General features: G+C 46.1%; 1 protein-coding gene across 1 annotated transcript in view; it reads left to right on the top strand.

Annotated features, from left to right (window-relative positions):
- EDA35 (temperature sensing protein-like protein) overlaps positions 1-22579 on the top strand; it is a 29845-nt gene extending 7266 nt beyond the window's left edge. Inside the window, exon 2 of the mRNA XM_087379921.1 lies at positions 21936-22579. The gene's annotated coding sequence lies outside the window, so the exon portion shown is untranslated. The remainder of the gene's footprint in view (positions 1-21935) is intronic.
- Positions 22580-23225: the final 646 nt, after the last annotated feature.

The raw sequence follows: 23225 nt of genomic DNA, 5'->3' as shown, positions 1-23225 counted from the left end.
CTGCAAGGCTGGACTGAGCCAACGCAGTCGTAGACGGACCGACTCAGTCTGTTTTACAGACTGGCTGTATAAAGAAAGTTAACCCTGAGGGGGAGGGATAAACATGGGAGGCGGGATACGACATGAGAGGGGAAAAAGGGGCAGCGGGAGAGATAAAGGGAAAAAGGCTATAGGAGCCCAGTGGCATGGGAGAAGATGGAGGATGAGAAGCCACTGGAGGGAAGATGGCAGCGGAAGATATGAGAGGGATGGGAGGGAAGGAAGAATGAGACCTGAAAGCAAACTCATTGCCTGATGAATTTCTCCTTTCTTGTCTACGAGTGTTCACATGCATGTATGGATCTGTGTCCTTGTGATTACTCGTTCCTATGCCTTGCATAACAGACGGATTTGCACCAAAGGGATAGGGCAGCATACCTTGCACTGATTCTTGTGGGATAGGCATTGTCGAATAACCCGTTGTCCTCGTGCCGGCCTGTCCTCTTTTGTCAGGGTATACTTGTTCTTCGTTGGCACCGAACTTGAAATGTTGCTCCGCTTCTTCCGAGTTGAATAGAGGTCCTTGTTGACATATCGGAGAAAGCTGTGGAGAAGAAGAAACTTGGGGTGTGCGGGTACCTGCTTCAAGTTCCTTCCATTTCTGAAATTCAGAAAATTCTTTAAAGAGTTTGGAGAGGTATTCATCACCTTCGATCCTTGCAAACTCTCTCTTGACATATGACGAGGGTGGTGGTTGAATAGAGGTGGATTCGGGCTGAGATCGCTTCGGGGAAGAAGGAGAAGACATCTTCAGTTGATGATCTATCTTCCAAGCTTTCCAGGTCAAGGCTCAGGTGTCGGCAAGCACACCTTGCTCTGATACCATATAAAGAAAGTTCTTGGAGATAAATAAGACAACACTGAAGACGAAAGATAGCTGAAGAAGAAATATATATCACCAAAGGAACTCAATACAAGAGAAGAGATATCTGCGAAAGAAACTGTGGAGGGAGCGAACAACAGTCCTCCAGAGCAGTCAACTGAAGTGGGCTCTGCACTAGCTTCACAAGTTGGAACTGAAGCAGATCTGAGTCAGCAACCTATTGCCAGAAGAGCAAAGGTTTGCTGCAGATCTGCAAAGAAGGGCAGCAACAATAGAGGAGTAAGTCGATGCTGATCTGGAGCAGCTGCAGGAGAGGATGATGGAGCGGAAGCAGAGGAGGCAGAGAAGTTGTTGGAGCAGAGGCAGAGGAGATGCTGAAGCGGAGGTAGAGGAGGTAGAGATGCTGGAGAGGATGCAGGAGCAGAGGCAGAGATGCTAGAGCATAGGTGTGCTGCAGCTTGTTCCAAAAGTGATGTGTAGCCAGGGGGCCACCGCCTTTTATAGGCCTGACCCAGGAGGTCGGCCAGCTGGTCGGTCAGTTCCAGGTCGGCCAGTTCTGGTCGGCTAGTAATGGTTGGCCATTTTTGGCCTTTCTGGCCACTTGTTTGGCCCTGGCTTTTGCGTTTGGAGATTGCCTGGCTTAACAGGATGGCCTACAAGTTACAACCAGCCTATAAAAAGCCCTCCGTGGCTCATTTGCCAGGGGAGTTTTTGGGCAGCCTTTGCAGGCTGCCTTCCCTGCTTACCTGTCCAGCCTTTGGGGACCCTAAAGGGACTCCTAACCTAGGCTAAGACCTAAACTATAAGATGGAAACACTTAACCTACTGTTCTCCAGTGGGTGCTAGTGAACAAGAACTGACTACTGACTTGATCTAAGGCTGAGAGATTGACCTACGTAGCTTCTGCCTGACTGTCCCTGGACAAGGGGTCACAACATACGACAAAATCTCCTATTTGGGAACTATAATGCACTTGTCGATGTAGCCAGTGTGTCATCTTGCACCCAAGTGCAGGGGTGCATGTGACATTCCCTCCTTAACTTGGCGGTAGGTTCATTGCTTCCAAGTAGTCCGCCAATATCTAGGGAAACTCTTGGAAAAAATCTTCGTCCAACCACACTGCTTCATGGGTACCTCAATCACAGAACTCGGTGTAAAACTCCCGGATCTTGCGTCGTGACCCATGCTTGAATTTATGAAGAAGGATCTGTTCTAGTTGCAAAACTTCGGCTTCATCAAGAACTTCAGGTTGTTGCTCGTTGGAAATCTGTGAAAGAGGAGGTCCAAAATATGGCTTCAACCAAGCTGCATGGAACGTGTTGTGCATAGTCCAACTATTTGGTAGGCTTAACTTCATTGAGACATCGCTGATCTTTTGAATAATAGGGAATGGTCCGAAGCTCTTGAAGGACAGCTTAGGGCATCGCTTGCCCACCTGCTTCAATCGTTGCTTGATAATGCGTAAATACACCCATTGACCCTCTTTATATTGGACATCTCGTTTGGATTTATTAGCTTGGCGTGTATACGATGCTTGAGCTTTGGCGATGCGGCTTTTCACGGACTCCGTAATCTCTACCATGAATTCGGTGGTTTTGTTGGCTTCAAGAGATGGAGACACCATCTGTGTGAGGAGTGAGGTAAATCGTCGACCAAACGCCACTTCATAAGGTGTGCGACCAATACTCGAAGAATAGGTATCGTTTAGAATGGCCTGCACAAGTGGAAGAAACTGCTCCCACTTTCCCTGAGCATCATGACAATATTCAAATGCCATACCATTATACTTTTCCGTCTTGCCGTTCGATTGCGGATGGAAAGCGCTGGACATCTGCAGCTTAGTACCAAAATTATCAAACAAGGTGCGCCAAAAGTTAGACGTAAACTTGGAGTCCCTGTCGGATGTGATGGTCTTTGGCAACCCTCCAACGGGATACCAATACTTGATAAACAAACGAGCTACATCTTCAGCACTGGCCGTTTGTTTGCAGGGAATGAGCATAGAATATTTACTAAAGCGACAAACAATAGTAAGACATTGAGTATTACGCGTACCCGCGGATGCTGGAAGTGGTCCCACGAAATCCATACCTATGTCCTGGAAAGGACCGTCGGGGATTGGCAATGGCATAAGTAAGCCTGCCGCTTTCTTGTGGGAAGCCTTGACCTTTTGGCATATTTGACAATTCTGCACATAGCCGTATACTGTAGATGCTAAACGAAGAGAGAGAGAGAGTGTGCAATACAGGACGAGTCGAAGAAGAAGTCACGTCAACTTAGATTGATAGATAAGGTTCCTAAACACAAGTACAAAGTACTTGTATCTAGGCCTAGGACTAAGTGTCCTAGGTGTTACATAGGACTAAGTGTCCTATGTGGCATAGAAGGCACTAACACAATAAGTGCCTACACTTATGCCTACACGGCACATACCATGGCCTATAGGGCATCACTAGAACCACCAAAAGATGGCCTACAAACCCCCCTCCATGGGATGGGCTGAAGTACTCTGGAAACATCTTAGAATACCTAGTAGTTTCTGGTCATGGTGGCACATGTTCATCCAAAAGGATATAGCCACCTATGAATGTACAAGGAATGTCAGATCATGTAACAAAGGGAACCAAGTGTAAAGCCTGTCGGAAGACTTCGAACTTGGGACGAGGAAGTGCCTTTGTAAACATATCTGCGATGTAAAAACAATTGCCAGTATGTGACACTCTGGTGTCAGAACATCCTGCCCAGTCACTATCCGTGTAAGCATGCATGGTAAGTGAACCCTGATCACCATAGAAGAGGGCTAAATCCTGAGTGCCTCTGAGATATCTGAAGACTCTCTTCACTGCCTGCCAATGCTGTGAACTGGGCATGTGCATGAATCTGTTGAGCTGAGATACTGCATACTGCAAGTGAGGTCTGGTGTGACATAAATAAATAAGGCATCCAACAGCCTGCTGATAAAGAGTGATATAACATGGTGGGCTCCCATCATGAGCTGAGAATTTGAAGCCAGGGTCCACTGGAGTAGAGATTGGCTTGCAATCCTCAAACTGAAAACGATCAAGGAGCTGTCCAATATACTTGGACTGAGACATCATGATACCCCCCTCAACATGAGCAAACTGAATGCCCAAATAATAATGGAGCTGTCCCATGTCTGACATGTCAAAAATCTGCTGCAAATCAGCCTTGAAAGCTGCAATTTGCTGAGTATCTGGGCCCGTGATAAGCATATCATCCACATATAAAATCAGCACTTAAAAATCAGATCCACTCCCACGGAAATAAAGAGTGGGTTCTGTGGGACTATTCTGAAAACCAAGGGATAGTAAGTGTGCATGAATTTTGGCATACCATGCCCTGGGTGCCTGCTTCAAACCATAAAGGGCTTTTCTAAGCCGGCATACCTTATTTTCAGAATTAACAACCTCAAAACCAGGAGGTTTTGTGACATAGACTTCTTCCTGTAGATCCCCATGAAGAAAGGCAGTCTTGATGTCAAGTTGGTGCGCTTGCCAATGATGATGGGCTGCAATGGCAATGACACATCGATGAGCTTTGTATCGATCTATGCTGCCATCAGATTTCCTTTTTAATTTGTAGACCCATCGCGTTCCAATGGCATGCTTGCCAGGTGGGAGATCTACTAATTCCCAAGTGTCAGTTTTGGCAATAGATTGTAACTCAGCTTTCATTGCATCCATCCACTCTTTGCTGTCAAAAGCATCTTTATGGCACAAAGGCTCTTCATTGCAAGCTGTAGCAAGGAGTGCAAACTGAAGAAAGTGACCATGCTGTCTATTCCCTGATCTTGTCCGGGCAGCAAAAGGCTGATCTTGTTTGCTGTCCCTCAATGTATCAAGAAGCCATCTGGGAACTTGCCTTTGCTGTCTATTAACAGCTCTTTCTTCAATGACTGCATCATGAGTAATGGGATCATTTTGTGCCGGAAGAGAAACCGGCAAATCAGCATGAGGTTGAGGCTGATTATTGCTTTGTGGAGGGCCTGCAGGAGGCGCATGTTGCTGCTCAAAATCCTCTTCTGATGATGGTAGAGGTAACCAAGATTCAAAGGCATCAAACATGTCAATATCTGGCTTTGCTTTGCAGTCCACAAGAGGAGAAGCTGAATGTTCAGCAAAGATCACATCTCTACTGACAATAATCTTCCCAGTATTTGGTTGATATAACCCATACCCTCTGCTCTCCTGGCTGTAACCAATGAATATGCATTTGGTTGCCTTGTCATCAAGCTTATGTCTCAGCTGAGATGGTACATGAACATATGCAAGAGACCCAAAAACTTTCATGTGTGAAAGTGAAGGATTCCTGCCTTTCCATGCTTCATAAGGTGTAATAGTCTTTAATGCCCGTGTAGGTGATCTATTCAGCACATAGTTGGCACACATTACTGCATCAAGCCAAAATTTATTGGGCAAAGACTTGGCCTTAAGCATGCATCTGGCCATCTCCATTGTGGACCTATTTTTCCTTTCAGAAACAGGATTTTGCTGAGGAGTGTAAGGAGTAGTGCATGAGTGAATAATGCCCCGTGAGGAAAGAAATCCATCAAACTCCTTTGACATATACTCACCCCCCCTATCTGTGTTGAGGGTGACAAGCTTGCATCCTGATTCATTCTCAACCATATTCAGCCATCTCTGAAAGCATAAGAAAACTTCAGATTTGGCCTTTAAAGGATATACCCAGCAATACCTTGTGAAATCATCAATGAGAGTCATGAAATACTTGTATCCTCCAATGGCATTTGTCCTCATTGGGCCACAGACATCACTGTGTACTAGCTGCAATTTCCTTTGTGAGAGTTTTGGACAATTCTTTTGAAAAGGAAATCGATGCATCTTACCCAAAAGACAACCCTCACACACATGTTTAGAAACTGTGTGAGTCTGAGGTACATCATTTGCCATCTGCTGTGAATGTAGCGTTGCAAGAGCTCTATAATTGAGATGGCCCATTCTCTCATGCCAAAGATGAGTTTCAACAAGCTGTGAATCTGAAATAGCCAATGCTTTGGTAGAAAGTGCAGCTGCATGATGATCAAGGTGATAAAGCCCTTTTTGTAAAGTGCCAGTGAGAACTATGGCATTGTCATCACGAAGATCATATACTAGGCATCTGTAGCCATCAAAAATTACTCTGAAACCTGAAGTAGCAATTGCTGAAATTGAAATCAAGTTGACTTCAATTCCAAGCACAAAAAGAACATTTGTCAGAGTGACAGGATGGCTGGAAATGGATGTGAGTTGCACATCTCTAACTCCTTTTACAGCATATGAAGCATTAGCCTCAGAAGGGCTCCGACTTAGCCCTATCTTCTGAAAGAATACATCAATCCTTTGGTACCAAGCTCTGGGGGCTTGTTTCAGCCCGTATAACGCCTTCTTCAACCTGCAGACCTTTAATGGGGACCCTGGATCTTGAAAGCCCGGTGGCTGCTCTACGTATACCTCCTCCTCTAGGGTTCCATTAAGGAATGCAGACTTCACGTCCATTTGAAAAATAGGCCACTGGAATTGGGCAGCAAGGGCAATCACTGTCCGGATAGTAACCATGCGAGCTGTGGGAGCAAAAGTTTCATCAAAATCCATGCCTTTAGTTTGAGCAAAACCTTTGACCACTAACCTTGCTTTGTACTTATCCAAGCTGCCGTCTGATTTGTATTTAAGTTTGTATATCCACTTAGTGCTGACGACTTTCCGTCGCGGGGGCCTGGCCACTTAGTCCTAGGTATTGTTCTTCAGGATAGCATCTATCTCTGCGTGCATGGCAGCCTACCATTCTGGATTGTCCTTCGCCTCTCGAAGGTCCTTGGCTCTTCAAGCTGAGCCACCAACGCAAAATTCACGGATGGGGTCTTCTGAAGACGTTGGGACCGACGCAATCCGAAACTGCTACTCTCAGGTATTTCGGTGACTCAAGAGTCTTCCAATGTTCTTAGGTACCATTGGGGCAACCTCTTCTGCTTCTCAGTGGGAGGAGGAACCGGAATTGCTTCTGGAACATCCTGCTCTTCCTTAGTACCTTGTGGAACATCAGCTTCCGATTTTGCCACCTCTTGATGGTCAACCTGGGGCGGGGTGGGTTCGGGGGTTGAGCAATCTCCCCCTGCTCAATTTGAGGCTTCTCCTGGGGTTCAAGTTCCTTTTCCTCGAAGACGACATCCCGACTGATAAGGATCTGCTTCTTTACTGGGTCAAAGAGTCGATAGGCCTTGGATTCTTCGCTATACCCAACAAAGATACATTTTCTGCTCTGGGAATCAAGCTTGGTCCTGTCTTCCTTGTGCACATGCACCCATGCGTTAGAACCAAAAATGCGAAGATGAGTGATAGAGGGCTTCTTACCATAAAATGCCTCATATGGAGTCTTGTCCTTGAAGGTCCGGCTATCCCCGACAGAAACTTAATCCGGGTGTGTACTTTCCATGGTTTTGAACCAAGTCTTTCTGTTAGACATGTGCTTTGAAGCACCGCTGTCAACATACCAACCCTCTTTTCCTTCACTAACTGCATACGTTGAACAATGTTCACTGATTAAAAACAACTGTCAGTCGTAACATTGGCAGAATCATTCTTAGGCTCTTCTTTGTTCCTGGCTTCTCTCTTCCGCTTTTGATCCGCCTTCTTCTTTTGGCATTCTTTGGCGGAGTGGCCAAGCTTTTCATAGTAAAAGCACTTCATTTTCTTCTTTCGGTCAGCGTCCTCTGACTCTTGAACTCCTTTGGCTTGTCTTTTCCAGGCTTGTCTTTGGCCACTAATGCCTTCTTGTTGGTTTGCGTAAAGAGTTTCTCTCGAGCCTCCTCCTGAAGCAGGAGTGGGCCAAGCTCCTCAAAGGTGATTGGCTTAGTCCGTTGACCTGCAGTGACCGTGGTCCGTAGTCGCAAAACTTTTGAAACTCCGTGGCAACTTGTGGAGTGTGAGCAATGCCAATTGACTTAAGTCCACCTTCTGACCAACCGCTGCGAGCTGATCCCGCACGACTTTCAGCTTTGTCAGATGGTCATGCACACTATCACCCTCATTCATATCAAGATTATAAAGTTGATGCTGAAGAGTGATGATACGGGCTGTATTATCGGTTTCATACAGCTCCTTCAGTATGGCCCACGCCTCTGAAGACGTATCTGCCAACTGGATATGAGGAATCACAATATCTGATGTCGTGCCAATTAGCATTGCTAAGGCTTGAGCATCCCTCTCCTCCCATGCACTGAGTTCATCCGCATTTGCTGTGAGGGAAAGAGGGGAGTGGAACGATAGGAGACAGAGACACAAGGAGTGTGGGTGTGTAAAGAATGCAATGAGCCACACCACAAACTCAAAGGTTTTATTAGGATTAGGTATTCACCCTATGACTGTCTTAGGACAGTCAACCCTATGACTGTCTTAGGACAGTCATAGCAGTCATAACATTTAAAGGGTGGCAATGTGCCTTTACCCCAACAACCTCCCACCTAAAGGCCAATGTGCCTAAAGGGGAGAAAAGAATAAAAAATTACAGCAATATACAGTTACTGTATACAAGACCATAAAATTAGAATGGTCTCATCTAATCCCATGATGTGGCGACAATGTGCAAACCACTCTGTAGGCAAGCTCTTAGTGAGCAAATCTGCAAGATTATCATCAGTGTGCACCTTCACAAGCTCAAGCTGCTTGTCCTCCAGTACCTCCCTGATAAAATGATATTTCACATCTATGTGCTTGGTCTTCTGATGAAAGACCGGATTCTTTGCCAACATGATAGCACTCTGACTATCACAATGCAAAACTGGTATATCTCCTGTAATGCCCAAACCTCCCACCAGCCGAGTAAGCCATATTGCTTCCTTGCAAGCCTCAGTGGCTGCAATATATTCAGCTTCAGTGGTTGACAGTGCAATGCATTTCTGCAAACGAGACACCCATGATATAGGACCTCCTGCAAATGTGAATATATAACTGGTAGTAGACTTCCGGTTATCTGCATTCCCTGCATAGTCTGAATCTGTAAAACCATGCACCAATGCATTCTGCCTACCATAGCATATGCACAAGTCTTTGGTACCCTTGAGATACCTCAAGACGCCTTTCACTGCTTCCCAGTGCCGCTTGCCTGGATTTGCCATATACCTGCTGATGACTCCCACCGCAAAAGCAATATCCGGACGAGTGGCAACCATGGCATACATCAAAGAACCAACTGCAGATGCATACGGAACCTTGGCCATCTCAGCCTTATCATCATCTGATCTGGGGCTGTCCTTACTGCTGAGTTTTAAATGAGGAGGCAACGGGGTACTAATAGACTTCCCCCCTTCCATGTTAAACCTCTGCAGTACCTTGCCAATGTACTCTTCCTGTGATAGAAACAAAAGTCCCTTAGACCTGTCACGAGTAATCCGCATACCTAGTATGTGATTTGCATCACCCAAGTCTTTCATGTCAAAAGACTTATGTAGTTGCTTCCTCAAAGCAATGATCTCCTGCTGAGATTTGCTGGCAATCAGCATGTCATCCACATATAGAATGAGTAGCATCAAACTGCCATCCTTTGCCCGTTTGGTGTACAAGCAGTGATCGGTCTCACACCTATGATACCCTTGGGACTGCATGAAGGCATCAAACTTCTTGTACCATTCCCTTGGTGCCTGCTTGAGTCCATACAAGCTCCTCTTGAGCTTACACACAAGCTGCTCTTTCCCTTTAACAGCATATCCCTCTGGCTGACTCATGTAGATCTCATCATGGAGATCTCCGTGAAGAAAAGCAGTCTTCACATCCATCTGACATAAATCCATGTCCTCATGAGCAACAAGAGCTAACACTGCTCTCAAAGTAGTCATCTTGACTACAGGGGAAAAGATCTCATCAAAGTCAATGCCCTTCTCCTGCTTAAATCCCTTGGCAACCAATCTGGCCTTATACCGCGGTAAAGCATTTGAATCCACTTTGACTTTGTAAACCCACTTGCATGGCAAAACCTTTCTGCCTGCAGGTAGCTGCACCAAGTCCCATGTATCATTTTGAAGTAGGGAGTCCATTTCTGATTGCATGGCTTTCTCCCACTTCCTTTTCTCTGTTCTTCCCATAGCTTCCTTGAAGCTGGAAGGCTCACCACAATCTGTCAGCATGATAAAATCAGCCACATTATTGGCTCCTGGAACAAACCTGTCAGGAGGCCGTTGTACACGGGTGCTCCTCCTAACAAAATGCTCCGTATTAGGCTGCTGTCTAGCCTGTTCATCATGCATGACGGGTGGCTGTACCACCATATTTGGCTGTCCTACAGCGCCATTTGTTGGCATATCCAGTGGTGCATCATTGGCAAAATTGTCTGGCTGATTTTCAGCCTGTATACCCTCTTGAACAGGGTTATTTACAGCAGCCTGCTGCTGCATATTAATGGGCATTCTTTGCTGTCCGACATCATCATAAACAACCCTCCTGTATTCCACAGGTTGCATGGGTTCTTTGTGTACACTATCCTCTTTAAAGATGACGTCATTGCTGCGTATAATCTTCCGTTTGACAGGATCCCATAACCGAGCAAAGCACTCGCAGCCAAACACACGTAAGTGCTTATATGAAGGTGGCTTGCCAGACCACACCTCCTCTGGCACTTTCAACTCCAAAGCCTTGTTCGGCGATGTGTTAATTAGGTGAACTGCTGTTTGCACGGCTTCTGCCCAAAAGCCATGGGGCAATGCAGCATAAGACAACATACATCGAACTTTCTCCTGAATAGTTCGATTCATCCGCTCACTCACACCATTTTGAGATGCATTATGAGGGGCTGTGAGTTCCTGTTTAATGCCCTTAGCTTCGCATAACTGTACAAAAGCATGTGACACATACTCACCCCCATTATCGGATCTGAGGCATTTCAGCCTGCATCCTGTCCGATTCTCAACCTGAGCGACAAACTTCTTGAAAGCATCTAAGGCATCGCTCTTATGCTTCAAGAAATAGACCCACACTTTGCATGTGGCATCATCAATAAAAGTAATGAAATACTTTGCACCCCCTAGTGATAGCTGTGGCATCTCACACAAATCAGTGTGCACTAGATCAAGCGGTGCTCTATTCTGGGGAGTTCTCCTCTTATGAGGAGTCATAGAATGCTTTCCAAAAATGCAATGATCACAAGTAGGCAAATCTGAAAATGAAAGACGGCAGATAACCCAAACGTGACAGTTCTTGCATTCCTTTAACGGACATGTGTCCCAACCGGCTATGCCACAATGAAACCTTCGGCAGCTCGGTTATGGCAACAACATGATTGCCTACACTGGAAACATAAAGAGGGTACAAGGTATCACTCTTATAACCCTCAGCCACTACAACCTGGCCATCAGTAATCACCCATTTGGAATCCCCAAATGTGGTGTGGTAACCACTGTCATCCAACAAGCCAGTGCTAATCAGATTTTTCTTGATTTGCGGCACATGGCGAACACCATCAAGCATAAATATGCGTCCGTCAGGGAATACTATCTGTATACTGCCAATCCCTGCAATCTGACATGCATAGTTGTTCCCAAGGTGAACAACTCCATGAGTACCTGTGTAGGAAGTAAACCACTCCCTATGAGGCGTAACATGAAAAGAAGCACCTGAATCCAAGGGCCAGGTGTGCATGTCATGGCCATCAACAACCAATGTATGTGCAATTACAGCAGAAGAACATAATACATCATGTCTGTCACTGTCACTGTCCTCTGCTGCAACATTCACTGCATCCAAGTCATCTGCCTTGGCCTTGCCTTTGCCTTTGCTTCCACTGCCTGCATCCTTTGTCTCAGCCTTCTTGGCTTTCTGATCCCGTATAAACTTGAAGCACTTAGACTTCACGTGTCCCTTCTTGCCACAGTAAAAGCATTCAATATCCTTTTTGCCACGGGAATGACTGCGGGATTTGGACTTGCCAGCAGATCTCCCCTTCTGCTGAGTCCTACCTCTTTCCTGTACCTGCAAAGCATTGGAAGACTTGCTGCCCATATTATTCTTCCTGCTCATCTCCTCCATAAGGAGAGAGCTCTCCACATCAGCATACATAAGAGTGACATTTGAATTTGACAGAGTGGTCTTGAAAGTGTCCCAACTCTCAGGGAGGGTACACAACAAGAAAGTAGCCTTGAACTCCTCATCAAGGTTCAATCCCTGTGCGATAAGCTGTGTAAAGATGGCATTGAACTTACTCAAGTGTGAGGTCATAGCTGTACCTTCCTTCATGCGAAGGTCGACAAGCTTCTTCAACCAATAAACCTTACTGGCTGAACTCTTTTGGGCATACAACTCTTCTAGCCTCTGCCATAGGCCATAAGAGGTCTTTTCTGCCTGAACATTGAACACAAGAGAATCAGTGAGAGTAAGCATGATAGCCGCCCTTGCGGACAAATCAAGCTCCTCCCACTCATCATCTGCCATCCCAGATGGCTTGACACCCTTCAACCTTATGGGCTTAGAAATCTTCTTTAGCAGAAGTACATTCAAACACTGTTCTGCCCATAATGCATAATTGTGTGCCCCTTCCAATTTCTTTATGTTCAGTATTGAGGATTCACTTCCCCTTGATGCCATATCAGACAAGGAAAGCGCCTGACTCCCTGTAAGTCAAAAAAATGACTAAATAAAATTCTGATTTCTCAGAAAACCTGCTCTATCAAGAGCCAGGAGCACTCACAATAGTGCTGTTTTTTACTGTCAAAAAACCTGCAGCAAAACAGAAAATTTTCCCTCCAGTCACTGTACCTTCTGACACACTGTACCGTGCTCAAATAGGCATAAAAGAGTAACTACAGAATGCTGCAGCTGTTCCACAAGTGCTTTATCAGTGCATCATCATCTGACGAAGCACAAAACACTGCTGTCCTGGACACTTCTCCCACCTCAGATGAGGTATTGCACTGATTTTATATGCATAAACCACTTGGCATACACTGTTTTGTCCACTGAAAAAAGCTCCAAACACCTCAGCCTGTCACAAACCTGCAACAAAGTATGGGACAAATCCCAACAAATCATTCTTAAGTCAAGGGGATAAAAGACATCTGAAGTCTCTACACAGTGACCAAAGTGCTCTCAAGCACAATCTGGGCAAAAGCCCCTTGATTTGACACCTGTACCAAGTGAAAAACACTCTCAACAATGAGGTAGCATACAAAATTCAGCACTCTCCTGGCACTTTCACCTGACAATGTAATGCATAAATTGCCTGTGTGCACAGTAGCAACACAGATCCCAACGTACAAACACCGAAAAGAAAATCTTTTGAGCACTGTCAACGATGGACAGTTAGGGACTGAGTAAACTCGATGCGCCCTGGCCAAGCGTGGCTCAACTGAGATTTTCTAAGTGCCGTACACAAAATGTGACCTACATAGAAATGTCACTGATACACTGCGGAAAACGAGACCAATGTGGGCACCGTGGCTCCACACTGCCTCAAGGCATACACTGCATACACTTCCAGGCAAAAGCCCTATGAAATTGTCACCCGAAAACTGAGATTCGCACTCAGCAAAAGCATAAAAGCCCTCTGCAAAATCAAGGCATATGATCTCCCGTCAAAAAACTGTGCAAACAACCACACACTGTGGCCCCGGTCACCTCCTAGCAAGAGGGACAATGAGAGTACTTGTTGTACAAAAAAAAAACAGTTTTCCTCGGGAAATGTATAAACAGCCTTGTTGTACTTTGTACCTGCGCGTACTTGCATGTACCACGCAAAAGAGCAGAGTGCTCTTCACTCTTTTCCTTCTTCCAAAAAAAAAAAATCCTGTGCCTGCTGTACCTGCAAGTACCTGCTGTACCTTGTACTTGCGAGGGCACGGATCCCAAAAAAAAAAGGTCAAAATTTTGGCTGAGGGTACAGTCGGTACGGCTGTACTTGTACGTGCACGCCCGCTGATGGAGGTTGGCTGCCTGTGTGCAGCCGGCTGCTGCTGGTCACACGACCCGGCAGCTAACAGCTGCACGGCCGGCTGCCTGTCGTGGCTGGTCGCGGGCATGACCAGCTGCCTGTGCAACCTGGCTGCGTGCAGCCGGCGCTGCTGGCTGCGCCCGCCTGGTAGGCTGCGGCCGCCGGTAGGCTGGCAGCAGCTAGCTGCTGCTGCAGCTATGGGTGCTCGTGCACCTGCTGCGCGCAGCTGGTCGCGCACCTGCTGCGCGCGGCTGCGCCCTGCTTGCTTGCTGCTGCGCCCTGAAGCACACCGCGTGCTGCCTGCTGACAAAGGGCACGAGGCCCGAGGGGAGAGGGAGGGGTAGACCGGAGTGAGAGAGGGAGAGGGTGGCTCTGATACCACTTGTGAGGGAAAGAGGGGAGTGGAACGATAGGAGACAGAGACACAAGGAGTGTGGGTGTGTAAAGAATGCAATGAGCCACACCACAAACTCAAAGGTTTTATTAGGATTAGGTATTCACCCTATGACTGTCTTAGGACAATCAACCCTATGACTGTCTTAGGACAGTCATAGCAGTCATAACATTTAAAGGGTGGCAATGTGCCTTTACCCCAACATTTGCTTCAAATAGAACATCACCTCTTTTGTCCACAATGTCCTCCGGCTTCATCTTGGTCCCAATCACTATCTTCCATGGCTTCCGTGCCACCAGATGGCTTCGGATCTTGACTTTCCAAATTGGATAGTTCGTCCCATCGAGCTTTCCAGCTTCACCAAAATTGGGAATGAATGAAGAAGGAAGATGACTGGAGGAGAAGGAAGGACAAGCAGTGGGTGTAGAGGCTTTTGAACGCTGATCCATCTCGGTGAATAGCAAACTGAAAAACTGAAGCAAAAAAGATGTACTGAACTCCTGTGCTAGCCTGAGCTGAAAACAGAATCGCCTTTCTGCCAAGGGACTCCTTCCTTCAGAGAGTGCTTTGATGAAGAAGAGTTGAGAGCCTATGGCTTTGATACCATGTTAGAAAATAGGAGGGAATGAATCACTCAATCCTCCACCCAAGAGCTCTCCAACTCTCGCACACTCAACTCAGATAGATGATCACAGATGCAACAAACACACACTCAAAAATATAGACGGAGAGAGAGAGTATACTCATCCACCGGATGGTGGGCAGAAAATGGCTCCAAGGGAGCAATACAAAACTCAGCAGGGTGCTGGAAAACAATGATGAACTCTCTCTCAGAAGCTGCTCCAGATCTGAGTGCAGAACACAGCCTTGGAGAGGGGCTTTCAGTTTCGCACTGGATGCTGGGCTGAATGGAGAAGTGGGCCTTTCCAGGCCCCTTCAGATGACCGACCAGCAGGGTTGGTACCCTGTCTGGTGGCCGACCACATGGGCCCCATTAAACCGCCCAGGGTTGGCCCTGGTTGGTGGCCCTGGTTGGGCTGACTTGGCCTGCCACAGGCCCCTATATAAGGGTGCCCTGTGCAGCCCGTCTGCGCTGCTGCAGGAGCCTCCACGTGAGGCCTAAAGCCTCTATATACCTGCTGTTGCAGGCAGCGACCAGCCCGTGTGTTGGTTGCCTATTTCTGCCATGCTGTCCTCCCTCTGTTTCTGGCCTGAGTCTCTCCCAGCCCTCCTACCTCTCACTGCCCCTTGTCCCCTCAAATCGGGGGCTCACAGGTGGGCACAGTGAGAATCTAACACTACTGACTTGACCTAAGGCTGAGAGACTGACCTACGTAGCTTGTGCTTGACTGTCCCTGGACAAGGGCTCACAAAGGGGTCACAGCATACGACAAAATCTCCTATCTGGGAACTATAATGCACTTGTCAATGTAGCGAGTGTGTCACCTTGCACCCAAGTGCAGGGGTGCATGTGACAGCAGGTAGGAGCAAGAGAACCTACTCTGATACCACTGTTGTGTGCGGGAAGCAATGGAATGGGAGTGGAGTGCAAGGGAGCAAACAATAAGCTGAAGCAAACGCGAGTACTAGCAAATGGATTATGAGAAAATACAAAGGGGTGGTTTATATGGCCCCCAAGTCAACAATATGGTTGACCAGTGATGTCAGTTGACTTGACATACAAGGCACATACTAGGGCTAAGTGCTAACAATGCTTGTAGGCTAGAATAGAGATAGAGGAGATCCTAGAACCCTTGCTTGGGGGCTGTTTTATATGCTATCAGAGCAAACTCGATCTTCTAGATTCTATAACTTTGAATGTTTGTTTGGCTCTTGCAATTGCTTGTGTGTGATTGCGTGCCAACGTCAGGAGAATGCGTGGTTCCTGTAGGCTGCTGACGTGGCAGCCACTGACATGGCTACTTGCGTGGTAGTTCACGTGGTTGGATCTGCTACCAGCATGTCCATGGCATGAGGATGCCTGTGACATTCCCTTCTTTTGAAAGTCGGACTAGGATCTGAAGAGGGCCTCCCAATATGCTAAAGGAGGTGGCTAACTGTGGTAAATCGGGCTTATGAATCCTGATTGATACTTGGCTCATGAATGCTAACGTGAAGGAATTGAATCCTAAGGTCTTCTGCTAACTTCTAGTAAGGATACTTGTTGTGGTGTAATGCTTCAAGATGATGCTCAATTCAGTTCTACTTTGTGCATAAGTCTTGCTGTGATACTATGTCGGACTGGGGCTTTACTTGGTCCCTATGAACTACTGAAATCAAAGGTCGAGGCGGAACAGCTCTAAGCCAAGAAATGAACTTGGACCCATGACATGGGATCTTGACATCATAGCCTTGGTTTTGATAATCTGGTCGGACTTCATAGTGGTGCCACCATGGTGTCCCCAAGCTGATGTCCGCTGCCTGCGTAAGTGCAACCTTGAGTGGCCGACTGTGTACTCACTCTGAGATCTTCAAAGTTGTTGAAGCTACTTGCATGTTGCTCTCTATTTGCTGCCCCAGAAATACCCCATACAAGGCAATGGATCCATTGGCATAACAGTCAACGGGGTCTGCTTGGTTGCCTTGGTGGAAATGATGTTCTCTAAGCTGCGTGAATCTGCATAAGGACCTTTTGACCACCAATGTGGCCATAAAACTGAAACATGTTGGGAAACTGACGAGGCTTCCTCTTCTGCTGATCTCCAAGTCCCTTGATGACCACTGAGGTTGTCCTCGTAGGAGTTGAACCTGTGGATGAACCACTTGACGTAATTCCTTGTGCTCAAAGCTTTTGGTAATGTGGGCAATATTATTTCTGATGATTTCACAAATGACAATGGTTTTGGAAATATAGAGGTCACCTCCCCGTCTGTAAGCCCGAATATGAGGACAGCATTGCGGGGGTGAAACTAGGGTTTGAGAGAATGCCACATGGGCAGAATATGGCTGCCGTGTGGACACCATTCAGACAACAAGAGAGAGAAGTGTGGGGCTGCCACATGCTCAGCAAACAGGCTGCCAGCACACCTCATAGCAAACGTGGCTGTAAGGAGCAGCAGGAAAGCAAGGGAAAGTGGCGCAATGCCATGTGGCTGATCTGAAGATGGCAGGCTGACATCAGCAACGTACGGATGGCATCAGCAGCAGTACGGATAGTACGGAAGACCCATGGCGATCGCTGTGGGCAAAGGAATGACCTGGAAAGAGGCGACTACATGGAGCTGGTAGAGGGGCCCTGGCAGCAGCACAAGAGGAGGTAGAAAGGAGCAAGGGGGGAACTCAACCCTTGCCCTTATATATAGGCTGGTTGGGCTGAGCCAACCAAGTCGGTTGGGCCAGCCAACCAAGTCGGCCAGTAGGGAGCACTACAGTCGGCCCCTAGGGTTGGCCACTATGCCTTAGGGGGTTGATATTTTTGGGGGCATCCTTCCCCTATAAAAGGGAGGCCCTAGGCCTCATAACACATCATTTGGAGGAGCCCCGAGAGAGCAGACAGGGTCAGCAAGAAGGGAAGCCTTGGGCCTATACACAGGAGGTGAAGGTGACCCTGAAGGAGCTGCAGACTGAGCTTGAGTGGCAGGCCACCTAGGCTGAGGTTCCGGACAGCAAGGTGGAGAGATTCTTTGGAACGGAGAGTCTACATACGCTCAGTGGAGCACGCGGGCTTAGAGATCTAGAGGTGCTTGGCATACAGTAGGAGAACCTTTTGGTATTGTATCTTGTCCAGTTTGTGGATGGACAGATCTATAAAGTGTTGCTTCTATGTTTGTCTCGAGCACAACCTATTTGCTAGTCTGCACAAACACATGAATGTTGTGGAGTACACACACTTGATGAAGCTTGATTCCATAGAGAAACAGTTCTGTGTTAATTCTTGGGCTATCTATGAGTCTTTTGCTGCGGGATACCGTCTGGTGGGATTTCATTTTCTAACAAATGGAAGCATCGGTTTTCCTTGGCATAGGCTGCTTATCCGCCATGGCTGTTGCTATCCTTCACCATCCAGATCTTCTGCTACCCAATCCCACCGTCACCTGGCGTGTTATCTTGGGACTTCTAATTGTTGACCGCTTGGATTCTTGACCCTTGTGCATGAGCTCGAATTTTGGGCAAGATTGCATGCACTTTCGTAATCCCGTGGCCTGCAACTTTTGACATACCACTAGATGTGTGTACGCAGCCCATGGAGAAACTTGCTCAGCTTCTGATTTTCCTCCAGCTGCATTTGTATAAGCACTTGGGCGTAATGATTCATTGGCTCAGTATCCACTGGCACATGTCATAGAACTGACTCTAAAGTCTGTCCAAGTACTGAGGTGGCAGGAACTGTGCTCCCATGTCTTTGACGAACTCCGTCCACCTATACAAAGAGGCCTCCTCGTGTGTGTCATAGTGGTCCTTCCGCCACTTGAGCCACCAGGTTACTGTTGGATTAGGGTTAGTCTCCCCACCTGTGTGCCCCCAAATGAGGAGTACATCTATGGGGTGGATCATAGGACAATAGCATTAGGTTTGGGGCTACCACATCGACATCAAACAAGCTTCCATGTGGGCAGCACAAGGAGAGAGATCCTTGGCAAAGGAAAGACACCATGGAGGGCAGATCCGGCAGAGACATTTCAAGAGGCCGTCCATAGATGGGACAAATCTGCATTGGGTTTACAACAAAGAACGTGATGATGACATCAGCACTGACGTCAGCCAGAGTAAGGACACCTGCAGCAGGGTCCACAAAGCAGATTGCAAGGCCTTTGGGGCCTGGAGAAGGTACGGACAGGTATGGAACAGTTGCAGGATGGAGGCGCCTTTTGTCGGGTCTGTCTGAAGTGAAAGAATGATGGACTCAAAACACAGTTGAAGTGAAAGAACGATGCACTCAAAACACAAGTGGAATTGTGGAGTGAGTGAGAATCAGAGGGAGAGAATATAGTGGGCCTCCGAAGAGGGAAAATAATAACAGAGCAATGTCTGGCCCAGAGGGCTGAATACAACTCGAAGCAGAGGGCTGAATACAACTGGAAGAACTGAAGGAACTTCATATTGTATGGAGGGCCTAAACCCTCACTGCTGGACTGAGTGCTGAGGGACTACTCTGATGCAGAATCCTCATTGCTGCTGCTGTACGGACTGAACCGGGCCTGGAGATGCCCCTTGTGCCTTAAAAATGGTCGACTATGCTGTTAAAGCCCACTGACCAGCTTCCTGCTGCTGCCCGGCCTGCACTGACCTGCCCTGACCAGCTGTCTGCACTTCCGACTGCCATGTGGCAGTCTGACGCTGATGTGGCATCTGCGACTGTTCCTGTTGGCTGTGCAGCCTGCTTGCATGGCAGCTGGGTTGACATGGTTGCCTGCGTAGCAGCCACGTCGATCTACTGATGTGGCTGCTTGCGCGGCACCCATGTGGCTAGATCTGCCGCCAGTATGTCCACGACATGAGGATGCTTGCGACAGAAAGAAAGTTGGAGAGGGGTGCGGAACCATCTCTGAAGAGACAATGATAACGACCTTGAATCTCCAAGGAATTTGAAAGCAAAATGCTCCTCTGACTCAATCTCATAACCATCATATAGGGTGCAGATGTGGCTCTCCCTAGGTATGCCCTCAGCCGGTATAGAGTCAGTTGATGAGATCCAAAACTGCGCGACTGATATCCTCAACGAATGTGGGAGGTGGATCCGGGTATACCCTGTTGGAAAAGTCACCTCCCCATTTGTAAGCCCCATACGTCCAGGGCATCTGAAAACAAAATGCTCCTCCAACTCAATCTCATAACCATCATATAGGGTGTAGATGCGGCTCTCCCTAGGTGTGCCCTCAGCCGGTACAGAGTCAGTTGATGAGACACAGAACTGCGCGATTGATATCCTCAACAAATGTGGGAGGTGGATCCGGGTATACCCTGTTGGAAAAGTCACCTCCCCAATTGTAAGTCCCATTTGAGGAGAGTGTGGGGGAGGTAGACCTATGGTTAGGGCTACCACATGGGCAGCATATTGATTGCTATGTGGGTGGCAAACTCAGAAAGAAAAGCAAAGGGAGGGGGCTGCCACACGGGCAGCACAAAGGTTGTCATGTGGGCAGCACACTCCAGTCTCCCCTTAGAACTTGGACATGATAACTTTATCCTTGACCTCACTGCCTTGCAGTAACCCCCCCTTGGATTCAGATGGTCTCACAGTATGAATGTATTGCTGAAATGTGAGGACTGATCTGAGATCAACAGGCAATTCTTTGTATACATTAAATCTCTGACAGAGCACTTCAGTTTCAGGATTGTTACTTTGAGGTGCTCCATATGAAAGCTCCTTTGCTTTATGACCTGTCTCTTCAAACTTATATTGAGCCTTCCTAGCTGAAGCCATAAATCCTTCAGGATTAACTACATGTTCAAGATCATCATCTGAGAAAGGACCTGCTTCAAATTCAGTCACTATGGGTCTTTTTCCTTCTTAAATTTGGCTCCTCTTGACATGATCAAACTCTTTATTGATAGTGGCAGATAGGTTTTGCAGCCATTGGTCCATTCTACGATTGTTGAACTTGATTACATTAGTTAGCTCCATGAATTCTTGGTGTATAGCGATCAAACAACTTTTGAATCAATTACTCTTGTATTGATTGCATTTGTTCTTGATGGATGGCTTCCATAGAGTCATGATCATGGTTTCCAGACTTTCTGGTAGGCATTTCAGATGCATTAGAAGTCCAGAATTCAATAAATTTCACTGTTCTCATTCAAAAAGTTGAAATTCAATAATTTTCACTGTTCCAATCTAAAATTCAATAACTTTCCAAATTTGTGGCATAGACTGAAGTCAATAGAGCATAAGCAAAGGATAGAATGGTATATTCCTTTTCCCAGATTTGCTAAAAACAGGTTATATTTGTGATAAAACAGCTCTAAAAAATTTCCCTTAGGTTGGTAAATCTTTTGTGCATCAAAAAATCCTTGGCCTAAGTTGATGGAGCTTGACTTCACAGATCTGATGATGAGCAAAGTGTTGCGTTATTTGTGTGTGAGGTGTTCTTATTAAGATTTTTGGAACTTGTGTAAGCTAATAGCTACCTACTGATAGAAGATGATGTTGATAACGGTGGCAGAACATATGACTTTTCCTTGCATGTAGATGCAGCAACTACGATTGAGCCCTTCCTTCATCATATTTTATTCTTTCCCGACAAAAAAATAAGTTTCTGTCCAAAGTGTCATCCAATGCCAATGCAGGTAGTCCATTGATAGATCTTAGAATTGCCTTTGCTGTTGTGAACATTGATGCTTTCTCGAAGGCAAGCAGGCGGCTATTTGAGCAGCTAACGATGGTCGATAGACCACTATCAGCTCATAGAGCTAGCGTACTGCGCCTAACGTCAGAGTGAAGGTAAGGAAATTATTCACTTCCCTTTCATAAAAACTTCCCGAATCTTCTGAATATCATTGGATTGTGAATGACTTTCATGAGAGAGCGTAGAATATGGGGGTGTGGAAGCAGTGAAGCAACACACTATTAATACTAGACGGTACAATCCTCACTCCAGCTCCTACTTTTGGAATAAAGAATGAATTAATGGATGCCTTCACAAGGCTATTTCAACTCTGGGAGACGGACTGAAGGTAATGTGCTCATAGAAGTTGCTTGAAGAATAGTTGTTTTATGTGTTTGCTTTGTGTGAGTTTGCAGACTATATGATGGTTGACATAACACTGAGTTTCTCATAGAAACTTCTATTCTAATGCGTAATTGAATTTCAGGTCTTTGGAACATTACGAGTTGTCAAATTAAGCAGTGTGAAGGTTGGATATATTTGCAACCAATGAAAAAACAAAAGGGGAGTTGGCAGGGACATGATCATTTCTGTCATTTGTTAGCTAGCTACAATGAGCCAGATAGCCACTCTAAAAGGAAAAATCAATTTACGTTATGGTGCACAGATGAATGTGTTGCTTTATGGTTTGTAAGTTGACACGTCCAAGAACCTTTTCTCTCCATGTATTCCAGAAATTCGATGACTGCTAAAGCATTGTTGGCAAATATAAGGAAAATTGGTGCGTTTCTAATTAATCTTCAAGGGCATATTCTGGACTTCAGTTGGACAAAGGAACTTAGATCGCTTTTTGCAGATAGTTGATGTGTCTAACTTGGAGCTTTACCTTGGAGCTTTCTAACTGTTTCTGTCATAATTGTGAGACCTTGTTAGATGATGAAAGTACAATGGATTCCCTCGGACTTCGGACTTGCTAGAGGAAACTAGAACTATTATGCTGCATGTACCTCAGATGTTGCTTTGTTCATACAATACTAAATAGCTCAAATTTGCAGTTCGAATCATATATACAACAGTGCCTTGGAATTCTTTTGTACCAACCTTTTTTCAAGATCAGTTAAACCTTTTTGTTTGACTTTCTCTGGATTATGAAATAAATTGATACCAACAGTTTACATGTCTCTTGTACATTTTCTGGTGCTTGTAATAGTATGTAAGACGTTTGATACATTCCCTTCATTGGTGCATTATCAAATAAATTCTACCAGGAAGAGACTAGATATTTGTTGCGCCAATCTTTTCTATGGTTGTAAAATTAGCAAACCTGTTTCACAACTTGTCTGTATCGATTCATAATTGCATAGCTAAGTTTTGTAGCTCGAATCATAGTTGCAGCGATACTTTTGATATTTGTTGCAGCTATCTTTTTGTCCTCAGAATAGTAGTAGACGCTTTTGACAGCTTCCTTTTGTTCATATGCTGCGAATACACTCTCAACAGCAGTTTTGATATCTGTTGTAGCACTCTTTCCTGGTTGTAGCATTAGCAAGCCTTTGTGAGAGCTTGTTCCTGTTGGTACATTATCAAATTAACGTGGAGAGTCCATATCTTTCTTGCCAAAGTTTTTTGTGCATGTAATATTGCAACACCTTTCTGATAGGTTCAATGTTTCCATGGAATGTTCTTCAAAGAGTATGTATAACTTATAATGCAAATACTAAAGTGAGCCATACAAAGGTGTTTAATGTCTAGTAACCTCCAAAAAATTTAAAAGGAT

The sequence above is a fragment of the Dipteris shenzhenensis genome, chromosome 9, assembly GCF_047967505.1.
Source record: "Dipteris shenzhenensis isolate YYH24624 ecotype China chromosome 9, Dip_SZ_1.0, whole genome shotgun sequence".
NCBI lineage: Eukaryota > Viridiplantae > Streptophyta > Polypodiopsida > Gleicheniales > Dipteridaceae > Dipteris > Dipteris shenzhenensis.
Note: the sequence above shows the minus strand (reverse complement) of the source record. Positions and strands in the feature narration are given on the sequence as shown.